The sequence below is a fragment of the Felis catus genome, chromosome D2 (assembly GCF_018350175.1).
Source record: "Felis catus isolate Fca126 chromosome D2, F.catus_Fca126_mat1.0, whole genome shotgun sequence".
Lineage (NCBI taxonomy): Eukaryota > Metazoa > Chordata > Mammalia > Carnivora > Felidae > Felis > Felis catus.
This window is the reverse complement of record NC_058378.1, coordinates 63,842,612-63,853,605: the sequence shown is the minus strand read 5'-3', so window position 1 is coordinate 63,853,605 and position 10,994 is coordinate 63,842,612. Positions and strand designations below refer to the sequence as shown.

The following is a 10,994-nucleotide window of genomic DNA, read 5'->3' as shown; positions in this document are numbered from 1 at the left end:
TGATAGCACAGAGCCTGCTTGGGATTCTGTGTCTCCCTCTCTCTCTGCCCCTTCCCTGCTCACACTCTCTCTCTTTCTCAAAAATAAATAAATAAATAAATAAATAAATAAATAAATAAATAAGTAAGTAAGTAAGTAAGTAAGTAAGTAAGTAAATAATGTAAAAGAAAATTAGGTCCAAGGATTACCAAGTAGGGTACTTAGCTCGTTTTTCATGTTTTTCCTTTATGATGGAAGTGTTTTTATTTTTTTAAATTTTCCTTAAATTTCAATTAACATATAGTATCATATTAGATTCTGCTGTACAATCTAGTGATTCAACACTTCCATGCAGCACCCGGTGTTCACCACAAGTGCCCTCATTAATCCCCATCACCTATTTCCCCCATGCCCCTACCCGCCTCCCTTCTGGTAAACTTCAGTTTGTTCTCTATAGTTAAGAGTCTGTTTCTTAGTTTGCTTCTCTTTTTTTTTCTTCCCGTTTTGTTTGTTTGTTTCTTAATTTCCACATATGAGTGAAATCATATGATATTTGTCTTTCACTGACTTATTTCGCTTAGCATAGTACTCTCTAGCTCCATCCATTTCATTGTAAATGGCAAGGTTTCAATCTTTTTCATGGTTGAGTAATATTCCATTATATAAATATAAATATAAATATAAATATAAATATAAATATAAATACACACACCATATCTTCTTTACCTATTTTTCAGTTGATGGACCTTTGAGCTGTTGCCATAATTTGGTTATTGTAGATAATGCTGCTATAAACCTCAGGATTCAGGTATCCCTTTGAATGAAGATTTTCGTATTCTTTGAGTAAATGCTAGTAGTATAATTGCTGGGTCATAGAGTAGTTCTATTTCTAACTTTTTGAGCAACCTCCATACTGTTTTCCAGAGTGGCTGTACCAGTTTGTATTCCCACCAACAGTACAAGAGGGTTCCTCTTTCTACATCCTCCACACACACAAAAAAAACCAATAGGTGTTGTGTCTTTAGCCATTCTGACAGGTATGAGATAATATCTCATTGCAGTTTTGTTTTTTACTTCCCTGATGATGAGTGATGTTGAGCCTCTTTGCATGTGATAGTTTTCCAAAGAATGTGTATCCTTATACAGACATGTCCCTCCACAGGAATCTCCAACTTCTTCAAAATACCCTAAACTCTGCCCCAATATATTTGTTGACAGTCCATTGCATAGATTTACTACTACCGTCACATGTTGACCCAAGATCAAAAGTGACTTGTTGACTGAAACCAGTATTAACCAACAGAATCCAAAGATTTAAGAAAAAGTAGAGTTGATTGCCAGAGAAAGTAGTATTTTGGTCCCAGCATTTATTTCTGCTCCCTGTAATAAGAGATTCATAAATTTTCACATTATTCTTTGTTTAATGGGTTTTTTTTAAATTTATTTTGAGAGAGAGTGAATAAGTGAGGGATAGGCAGAAAGAGGGAAAGAACACCAAGTAGGCTCTGAACTGTCAGCATGGAGGCCAACCCTGGAATTGACCTCACAAATAGGAGATCATGATCTGAGCCAAAATCAAGAGTTCGGTGCTTAACCGACTGAGCCACCCAGATGCCCCTCACATTATTCTTAGTGACGTATGTATCAAGCTGAATTTATCATGCAGTATACACATTGCTCCTTTATATCCCAAGTAAAGATCAACTTTCTACTTTTAGAACCATGAAAGTATACAGCTTTACTTATTCTTTTTATTTAGGAGAGATAACATTTTATTTTTATTTTTAAGGGAGAGGGAGTGTGTGCATGAGTATGAGTGGGGTAGGGCAGAGAGAGGGAGAGAGAGAATCCCAAGCAGGATCAGTGTTGTCAGTGTGGGGCCTGATGCGGGGCTTAAATTCTCACGAATCATCAAATCATGACCTGAGCCAAAATCAAGAGTCAGATACTTAACCAACTGAGCCACCTGGGTGCCTTGGGATAACATTTTAAAGATAAAGTTATAGTTCAGAGAGGTTAAATGATTTGATCAAGGCCACACATCAAGTGTGTGAGATGTATCCAGAATTGATTTCTGATCTGTACCAATTCAGAACTCTTTATTCATTCACCCATTTATTTATTCATATATATGTTCACACATTCATTCATCATTCATTTACTTTTTTAATTGAGCACCTACTATGTGCTACATTCTGTCCTAGGTATAGGGTTAATGGCAAAGAACAAAATACACAGAAAAACTATTCTCATGGAGCTCATGTTCTAATGAATGAGATAGGCAATAAACAAGGTAAATAAGTAAATATATGTTACATTAGATACTGATAGATATTAAGGATAATATTAAGGGGATTATTGCAACATAATATTTTTGTAGAGGAGAGGGCAGAGCATATTTTAGATCAGTCAACCAGGAAACACCTCACTGAGAATGGGACTTCTGGAAAAAAAGAAAGCATAGAGTTCTTGAGGATAAATGCAGGAAGAAAAGTGTAAGTAGAAGGAAAGGCATGACCTTAATCCTGAGGTAGACATGTGATTGGTAGGTTTGAGGAAGAGAAAAGAACCCAATATGGAAGTAACAGTGTGAGCAAAGTGCTAGCAGAAAAGATCAGACATATGAAAGGGGAGCAGGGCATGTACCATGTTAAGACGTGGACTGTTCACTGAGTGAGAAGTATACCACATGGAGGGTGACTTCCCATCTCACTTAGAGCATATTATGATATGCTGAGAGGTCTCGTGTTTATGTGGGACACTAACTCTCTTATACAGAATGGTGTTAGCTCAGTTATAGAAAATAATATGTATATGGTCTTCCACTTTATGAAGCTGATAGTCTCATGAATGACAAGGAATATTAAAGAGAAAGGAAAAGAAGCATGTAGAATTGATTTGAATCCACTACAAGACTTCAATAGAAGGGTGATGTGTTTTCTTTGTTAGTTTCATCTTTAAGGGAGGCATAGAACTACATTTCTAAATGAGGTAAAATAAATAACATTAAGGGCATATCTTGAATGATTGAAAACTCAAAGCAAGTTGGCATTAACTTAAATTCTCATGGCTTTTTATAAAAAAAAAAAGTACTGGAAGGACTTAGCCCCCATTATGTTCCAGCAAAATGAAATATGGCCTTTTAATGAGAAATGTAATTTTCCTGGGTTATAAAAGGACAACAAAAATGATAGAGTGAGTCAACATTACTAAGGCTCTTATTTTTTTCCCTCTCTCCCATGTGTCCAGTATTTCATTTTGATATACTTATCAAGCCCTTTGTTTTCCTTTGGGAGGAAAGAGGTATATGGCTGGGAAATATTACTCAACATGTATTTATGGCTGTCATTGTTTTTAATAGTGAACAGACATAGTATGAATTTCCTCTTTGTGTCGTTGTTCTTTATATAATTCTAATAATAAACTTCATTTTTTTTCTTTTTGGATCCTAGATTCCCTTAAAAATATTAGCTAGTCAAACCTTAGCCCCTTCTACAAAGCATGGTCTATAAATTGACAAGTAAATTGTGAAGCCAAGATATTGTCACCAGTCACCAGGCCGGAGAGAGGAGCAGAAATAGGCAGCTTATGTGCACTTCCGAGAGTTTGCTTCAGTAGGGAGCATAGCTTATAAGTGGTGTGATTATTCCAGAGAGGACAGAAGCATTTGATAAACAATTATCAACTTTGGGAAATATGGGGGAGTTCGCCTGCATCAGGAAAGACCAGAGCTGAGTGCACTATTGCCTGCCAGTTAATTCTACAAGACCCCTATAAGGAGGTGGATATGTTAATAAGGAAGCAAAACACCCTATGACAGATCAAACTGAATCTTACATGACTGACTCTTTTCGAGTAGCCTGGCCCATAGAGTGCTGGGGTGATTTATACAGTTTCATCAACCACCTGGGAAATTTTATTTCCACCTGTGCAGCCAATGAGCTAGGTAAGAAACATAAAATAGTTTCCCAGGGGTTCACTTCTGTCCAAGATTTATGGGGCTCACAAGAAATCTCTTCTCCCTGTCCAGCATTTCTCAATTTCCTGTGATTCCAGCCCTTTACCAAAAATAATGCCAACAAAACCTGCTTTCTATAAAGGCTCTATGTGGCAGATGTGGCAAGATGAATGAAACATTATTAGATAGTGTATTTTATATTTTATACCAAAATCCACTTTTTAAAATTTTTCATGTTTATTTTTGAGAGTGAGAGAGAGAGAGAGAGAGAGAGAGAGAGAGAGAGAGAGAGCGAACGTGAGTGGGGAAGAGGCTGAGAGAGAGGGGGAGACACAGAATCTGAAGCAGAATCCAGGCTTTGAGCTGTCAGCACAGACCCCAACATGGGGCTCGAACTTACAAACCGCGAGATCATGACCTAAGGCAAAGTCAGACGCTTAACTGGCTGAGCCACCCAGGCTCCCCCCACCCCAAAATCCACTTTTAATTCTGGGAAATCCATATAAACATTTGACCTCTGATGTTCTTCAGAATTGGTCCATAAAAACTGAAGATTTTAGTTGTAAAATCAAATATGCAGAAAGTCACAGATAATACATAACTACCAGAAGAATGATAAAATGTTCTAAGACAGCAGAAGAGGATGTTGTCACCCTGTACTATGATTGATAAAGATACATAGGCTGAAGACCTATGAAATTACTTCCTCCAAAATAATCGGGAGTTGATATATGGTTTAAAATAACTGAAATTCCAGACCCCCATTGCTTAAGAGGGAATGTCCAATTGCCTTATTAGACTTCTTATGGATTGTTTTAATTATCCATATGCAGTTTGCCCATCTACACCTGCAAATAAATGTCCTTATGTTAATATTTATGTTTCTGAATTTCTAAGATTTTAATGATAGAATGATCATTGATTCGAATTTACCTTTTAGAAACAAGATCTAGAGTGTCATGTCTTCCAAGCATTTAGCAGATGGCCTAATTGGCCCTGGTGAAGGTCCATGATATGGTATGAAATCATGCACACATACATACATTTAGCCTACATACTTTTTTCCTTTAGCAAATGCCAAGCATTGTATGCCTTTGCCTATTCTCCATTTGGTTAGTCCCTATTTATTTTATAAAACCCAGCTCAAGCGTTCCCTCTTCTAATCTCCCATCGTGACTGCCAGTCCAATTAAACTGTTCCTCTGCTGTGCTCCCATGACACACATTCATGTCTTTATCAGCACACTCATCATACTGGGTTACAGCCATGAGTTTACTTGCCTATTTTTCCCCTGTTGCTCTAGATTCTCCACGAAGGAATGGGCCATGTTTTTTTATTTATTATAAATCCCTCATATGATAAGCTAATGAATTTAAACTTGACCTTGAATGTATTGGAAACACAAAGAACACTTTCATATAGGGAAGTGGTATAAATGGTCATGTGTCTCTGAGTGTTCACTTATTCTGTGACAGGAACTATGGCTTCTAGAAAGTGACGACGCAAGGTAAGAACAGCTGGGAGATTATTTCAGTAATTTAGGAAGTAGGAAAGAGTTTGTGCTAAAGTAGAGGACTGCTATTGAAGAGGTGGGGAGAGGAAAAAAAAAGTATGTTACAGTTAAACCATTTCGAGATTTGTAGGTTAAGTCTACTTTTTTACCTTAGTCTTCGTCAAAGTTATTTCCTTGAGTTACTGTCATGTACTTTTGAAAAGACATTGATAACATTCTCTGAAACAGAAGACAGAGCTGGAATATGCAAAATCAAGTGCACTCAGTTATGAACATTCTAAACTTGAATTTTTTATTGGTATGCCCCTCAGGAATCTCAGAATGGAGGAGGGCATAGTATCATATAGGAAGAATAGTACAACACATAGGAAATATGGAAGCTTAAAATGGAAACTTAAGAATAAGAATACTAAGTGGCAAACAAGGAGGGGGGAAAGCAAAGGAGGACTATTAAATTGCAAACAATACCAAGTAGAGCAAGAGGAGTTGTTGGCTAACATTAGATTATAACACATATCATTCTTTACCTGCACTGATCTCCTGGGATCTCACCCTTCAGGAATCTATCCCTGTCACTCTTACTCTACAGCATGGATCTGCTCAGTAACATGTGAAGCAAGAACTGTCATTGTCCCAGGAACATGCAGCAAAGACCAAAGATTGGGTGAAACTCTTTTCCTTCCCTTCCCCAGAGTGGTGCTCTCATAATAAATCAATTCTTGCTTTCATTTTCCATCTGAAAAACTCAATTCATTGTAAATTGAAACAAATAAAACTCTACATAATACAAATTGCATTCGAAGTGTTCAGTTCTTTGTTGGATGACGATATGGAGAGATTGTTTTATCAGCTTTGAAGGAAATATTCATCACCATTTTGGCAGCTTTGTCACTCACACTTGGAAGTATCCCGTATGTTTAACTGAGGAGAAAAGCCGAGAATGAGCTCTTAAAATAAAGGTGTAAAGGTGGAATCATTCTGAGCTTTGCTTAACCACTCAAAACAAAACAAAACAAAATAGAACAACTGAATAATTCAGACCTAAAAATGTCAAGGCCAAGTTGTTATCTCATGCCACGTAAACATATGGATGGTCATTTTATTTTCCCTGAGGCAAAAAATAGAACATACCGGGTCACGCTGATAATAAAGTTTGGTCCAGCTGAAGTTGCTGTTTCAGAGCTCTTGCCTCAATCTGGGTAATTCAAAAGGTGGTCTGAAGTATATGACATATCTCCTCATTGTAGAACTTTGGTGACAAGGTGGCTTGCACATTCATTTTAGGCAAAACATTTGCTAGAAGAGCAGTAAGATTTGTGCATGAGAAGTCCATAGAAACATCTGAAGGATCACACCAAAGTTCAGAAAAGCTTACCAGTTATTCCTAAATTCTGTGATTAATGGTGGCAAGTTATTCCAACATGAGACATAAATAAGCCTTTTTTCTTACATAACTGTAAGAGTTTAGGCAAATGTGACAGCAGCTACAGGAGGTCATTAGGAAATAGAATTCCCACTGAGCATTACAGGAAAAAGTGTCCATGAAGTCTATGCCTCTAGGAAAAATCAGGCCCTCAGACCAAATTCAGAGAACAGTCATTTTTCCTTTTCTCATTCATCCATCATACTGGGTGCTATTCACCCAGCACGGTTAGCACCATCGGCCAACTAGCATTCTGCAGAGGGTGTGCTGGGGGTCCAAAGAAATTATTGTTTTATTGCCTTCATATAATAGGGAGCCAGAGACACGGAGGTGAAGTGGAAATATATTTCATTACTTTGTTGAGGCAGAGAAGGCACGCAAGTCCATACCACGTGTTCTTCTTGCAACCGCCCACATTCTTTTGAACTAGTGAGAGCTGAGGGTGAAGAAGGTAACTCACAGGCTTTGTCTCCTAGCTGTCAAACAGTTGCTGAGTTTAGCTCCAAAGTTGAGTGACTTTGAATCAGCGGTGAAGAGCCACACAACTCAATTTTCAGGACTATGTATGTTTAGAGCAGTCAAGAAAGGGTTTGAAATAAATGTTTGGCTAAAGATGAGGGCAATGAGTCTCTAGAGAAGGGAACTGACAGATTCAGTATCTTTGTGTGAGGGAGTGTTTAGCATTTTGCTAAATATTTCATGTTCTTCATACTCAAAATTTCACGTGAAGATTGTATTTTCCTGCTTTCATGATGACAGTTTGGTCACGTGGCCTGTTTTGGCCAGTGAAAATGGAGCAAAGTAATATGTGTCACTTTCTGTTAGAAGTTTTAAGAGTTGAGCATAAATTGCCTTATCTATTTTCCTAGTAAGGAAAATACAGAAGCAGGGAGATGGAGCCTCCCGCTGCCTCAGTCCATCATGAGGACAACACAAAATAGAGCCTGCTAGCTGACCCATGATGGGCAGGTGGTGTGAGTTAGTAATAAGCCTTTTACTCTTCTTTTTTTTTTTTTTTAATTTTTTTTCAACGTTTTTTATTTATTTTTGGGACAGAGCGAGACAGAGCATGAACGGGGGAGGGGCAGAGAGAGAGAGGGAGACACAGAATCGGAAACAGGCTCCAGGCTCTGAGCCATCAGCCCGGCGCCCGACACGGGGCTCGAACCCACGGACCGTGAGATCGTGACCTGGCTGAAGTCGGACCTCAACCGACTGTGCCACCCAGGCGCCCTGCCTTTTACTCTTCTAAGCCACTGAAACTCAGAGATTGTTTATTTTATTTTAATTGTATTGTTTGTTGTCTTTACTGTAGCACAATCTAGCTTATGCTGACTGATGTATTCATCTAGAAAATGGAATTTCCAGATGCAGAATCCAAATTTACTTACCTGTAGCCTAGTTTTTGGCCTACAATACAAAGCTGTGAGCAAAAGCACATATGAATACCTTTGCAAATCATATGCGGTCAAGAAAATATGGTAGTAATTACATGTGCTGGATGAGTGATACTTATGGTTCCTTAGCCAGTTGGCTTTTAGAAATCATGCATGACCTTGGTTGTCACATCTATAATTTAAGTATCATGGAGAAGTATAACCTTGTCCAAAATCATCACAGATGGAATTACTCTGTTGCTCCTTAGCTTTGAATTTCTCTCTATATAACTCAACCCTAATCTCACGCCCCAGGTGAATCTATATGTATTGGCCATGATTGTCTATGTTTATTGGTTAGGACTGAGATCAAGTGTAAATAGCAACCACCACTGGGGCACCCAGGAAGCTCAGTCAGTTAAGCATCCAACTCTCAACTTCAGCTCAGGTCATGATTTCATAGTTTGTGATTTCGAGCCCTGCTGTCAGCACAGAGCCTGCTTGGGATTCTGTGTCCCTCTCCTGCTTGTTATCTATCTCTCAAAATAAATAAAAAATAAATAAAACAACCACTAAGCTAAGAGCAGGTGAAACAAACAGGAGTTGCTGTTGCTTTTTTCACATGTCAAATATTTAGAGATTGACAGCTAGTCAAAGTGGTTCTCAAAATCTAGATCCTTTCTTCTTTCCAGTCCTTATTATGTTCTCCTCCATTTTTATGTGTGATGCACCATGGTTACAAAATAGATGCTGTGGCTCCAGACATCACAGACACATTTGGCATAGGAAAAGGAGAGGAGAAAGCAGTACCTTATGAGCAAAATTCATTTCAGTCTCACTGGCTAAGACTGTCAGATGCTCAAGGCAAGAGATGTGAAAAACAGAAAACCAGCATTTTCATGATTGGCTTCTACCAATTCATCTCTTAAAAGTGAGCATATTCTCTCCCAGAACAAAATCAGGGTTCTTGCTGGTCCCAAAGAAGAGTATGAGTTTAATATTTGTCATACCATCTTTCATGTTTGTTCCAGGTCATGAGAGGAAAGATGATGTCACCTCAGTACACCTGATGAATAGTGTATTGCCCAATCACCTTTTATTGTTGATTTAAAAGCAAGGACATGGAAAGTTCTTTGGAATAATGAAAATTATTTATAGCATCCTCTCCTAGAGGCTCATGCCATTGCAACTACTTTTGGTTTTATGAATTAAGGCCATTGAGCTATGTCAGAACAAAGACTGAGAGTGCTTGACTAAATAGCATTGTTGGAATCTATAGGAATATACCCAGTGAGCGATGAGGCTTGTTAATTCCAGTTCCTGCTAAATTCACTGGGGTAGTAGCAAGCACCGGGCTTTGGGTGCAATTCGACCTGAGTGTGACTCAAGGATTTGCTACTTTAGTATATTATGATCACATGTGTAAATCATTTTACCTCTGTGATTCTAACCTCTGTATGTGATAATCACCTTAAACTTCAGGATTTTCAAGACATTAAGTGATAATAGGTCATTACTATCTGCTAGAATTACTCATAGGTTCCTCACAAAATAAAAGCACTGGGAACAATTTAGAAAGGTATGTAGTAGAAGTGGAGAGAAGGTTGCATGTTGGGATAGTAAAACATCGACTCCACGTTCCGCTAGGAACTCAATTTGACTCACTACTTTAAGCCATTCTTCATAACAAAAGCTCGCCTTTGGATTAAAAAAAAATCTGAAAAATCTCTCCTATTTCTTTCAATTTCTGTGAGACCTAGCTATCAGCTTTCTAACAGATTCTTTAAATTATTCCTTATACCATAGTGTTGTATAATTTATACAGAACACTCTCTCCTGTCTTGTATTATTTAATTCTCCAAAGTGTTTGGTGAAAGGATTTTATATGAAAGCAGTGACACAAAATAAAGCGGCATTGTACTAGTGTCTTGCATCTTTAATAAAGTTGCTCTCAAATAGCATTTCAGTAAATGAAATGTACCCAGCAACGGCAAATTTTCATATATCAAAGGTATGCTCTGACCTGCTCTGGGACATAAAGCCTAATGCCATAATAGAGCCCAGAGGTTTGTGTTTGATTTGATTTGGCTTTCTTTCTTTCTTTTCTTCTAAAGAAGATATTACCTACTTTCCAAAATAATAATCATAAGAGTAAAAAACCCATCCCATCCAATGGCAGAGAAAAAGCATCATTAAGACTGACAGCTTTCAGTGGCAATGTTAGATCCTAAGCTTTTTGAGAAAAAATGTGTACACCACAAATACACACACACACACACACACACACACACACACGCACACACACACACACACTAAGGAAAGGAAAGGGGGCTTTGTCAACCTTTATTGTTTATAACACATTTCCAGGAATGCTCCAAGCCTCATTCTGTAAGAAACTGTCAAACATGAAACACAAAACAAAGAGAGAATCCCTGAAGGACTTAGTAAAGAGTGAGTGAGGTTTATGATTAAGGACGCATGTGTGTAGACAGAGTGACTTAAAATGCCCAAGAGCATATACAGTTAGGGGTGGCAAATGGAGTCACTCTTATTGGTGAGGGGAGATGGAAAAAAAGGCCTGACTACCATGACATCCCATTCCTGATCCTGCGACACCACCACTACAAATCAGCCTGGCTCATCCTTCCAGGGTGAGCTGTTCACTATAATGGGAAATAATGGTCTTTCAAGGCCGCAAAAATGCAATATTTGTCTTACAGAGGAGAGAATTTCTTTTTGCCCCAG

The 10,994-nt window shown here is 38.1% G+C and overlaps 1 long non-coding RNA gene across 1 annotated transcript; it reads right to left on the bottom strand.

Annotated features, from left to right (window-relative positions):
- Nucleotides 1-5,721: 5,721 nt before the first annotated feature.
- Nucleotides 5,722-6,742, bottom strand: LOC123381045. The gene is made up of 2 exons (XR_006587546.1): nt 6,582-6,742; nt 5,722-6,371 (listed from the first exon to the last, which is right to left on the bottom strand). It is a non-coding gene; the product is annotated as an uncharacterized LOC123381045 (long non-coding RNA).
- Between the last annotated feature and the right edge of the window lie 4,252 nt (nt 6,743-10,994).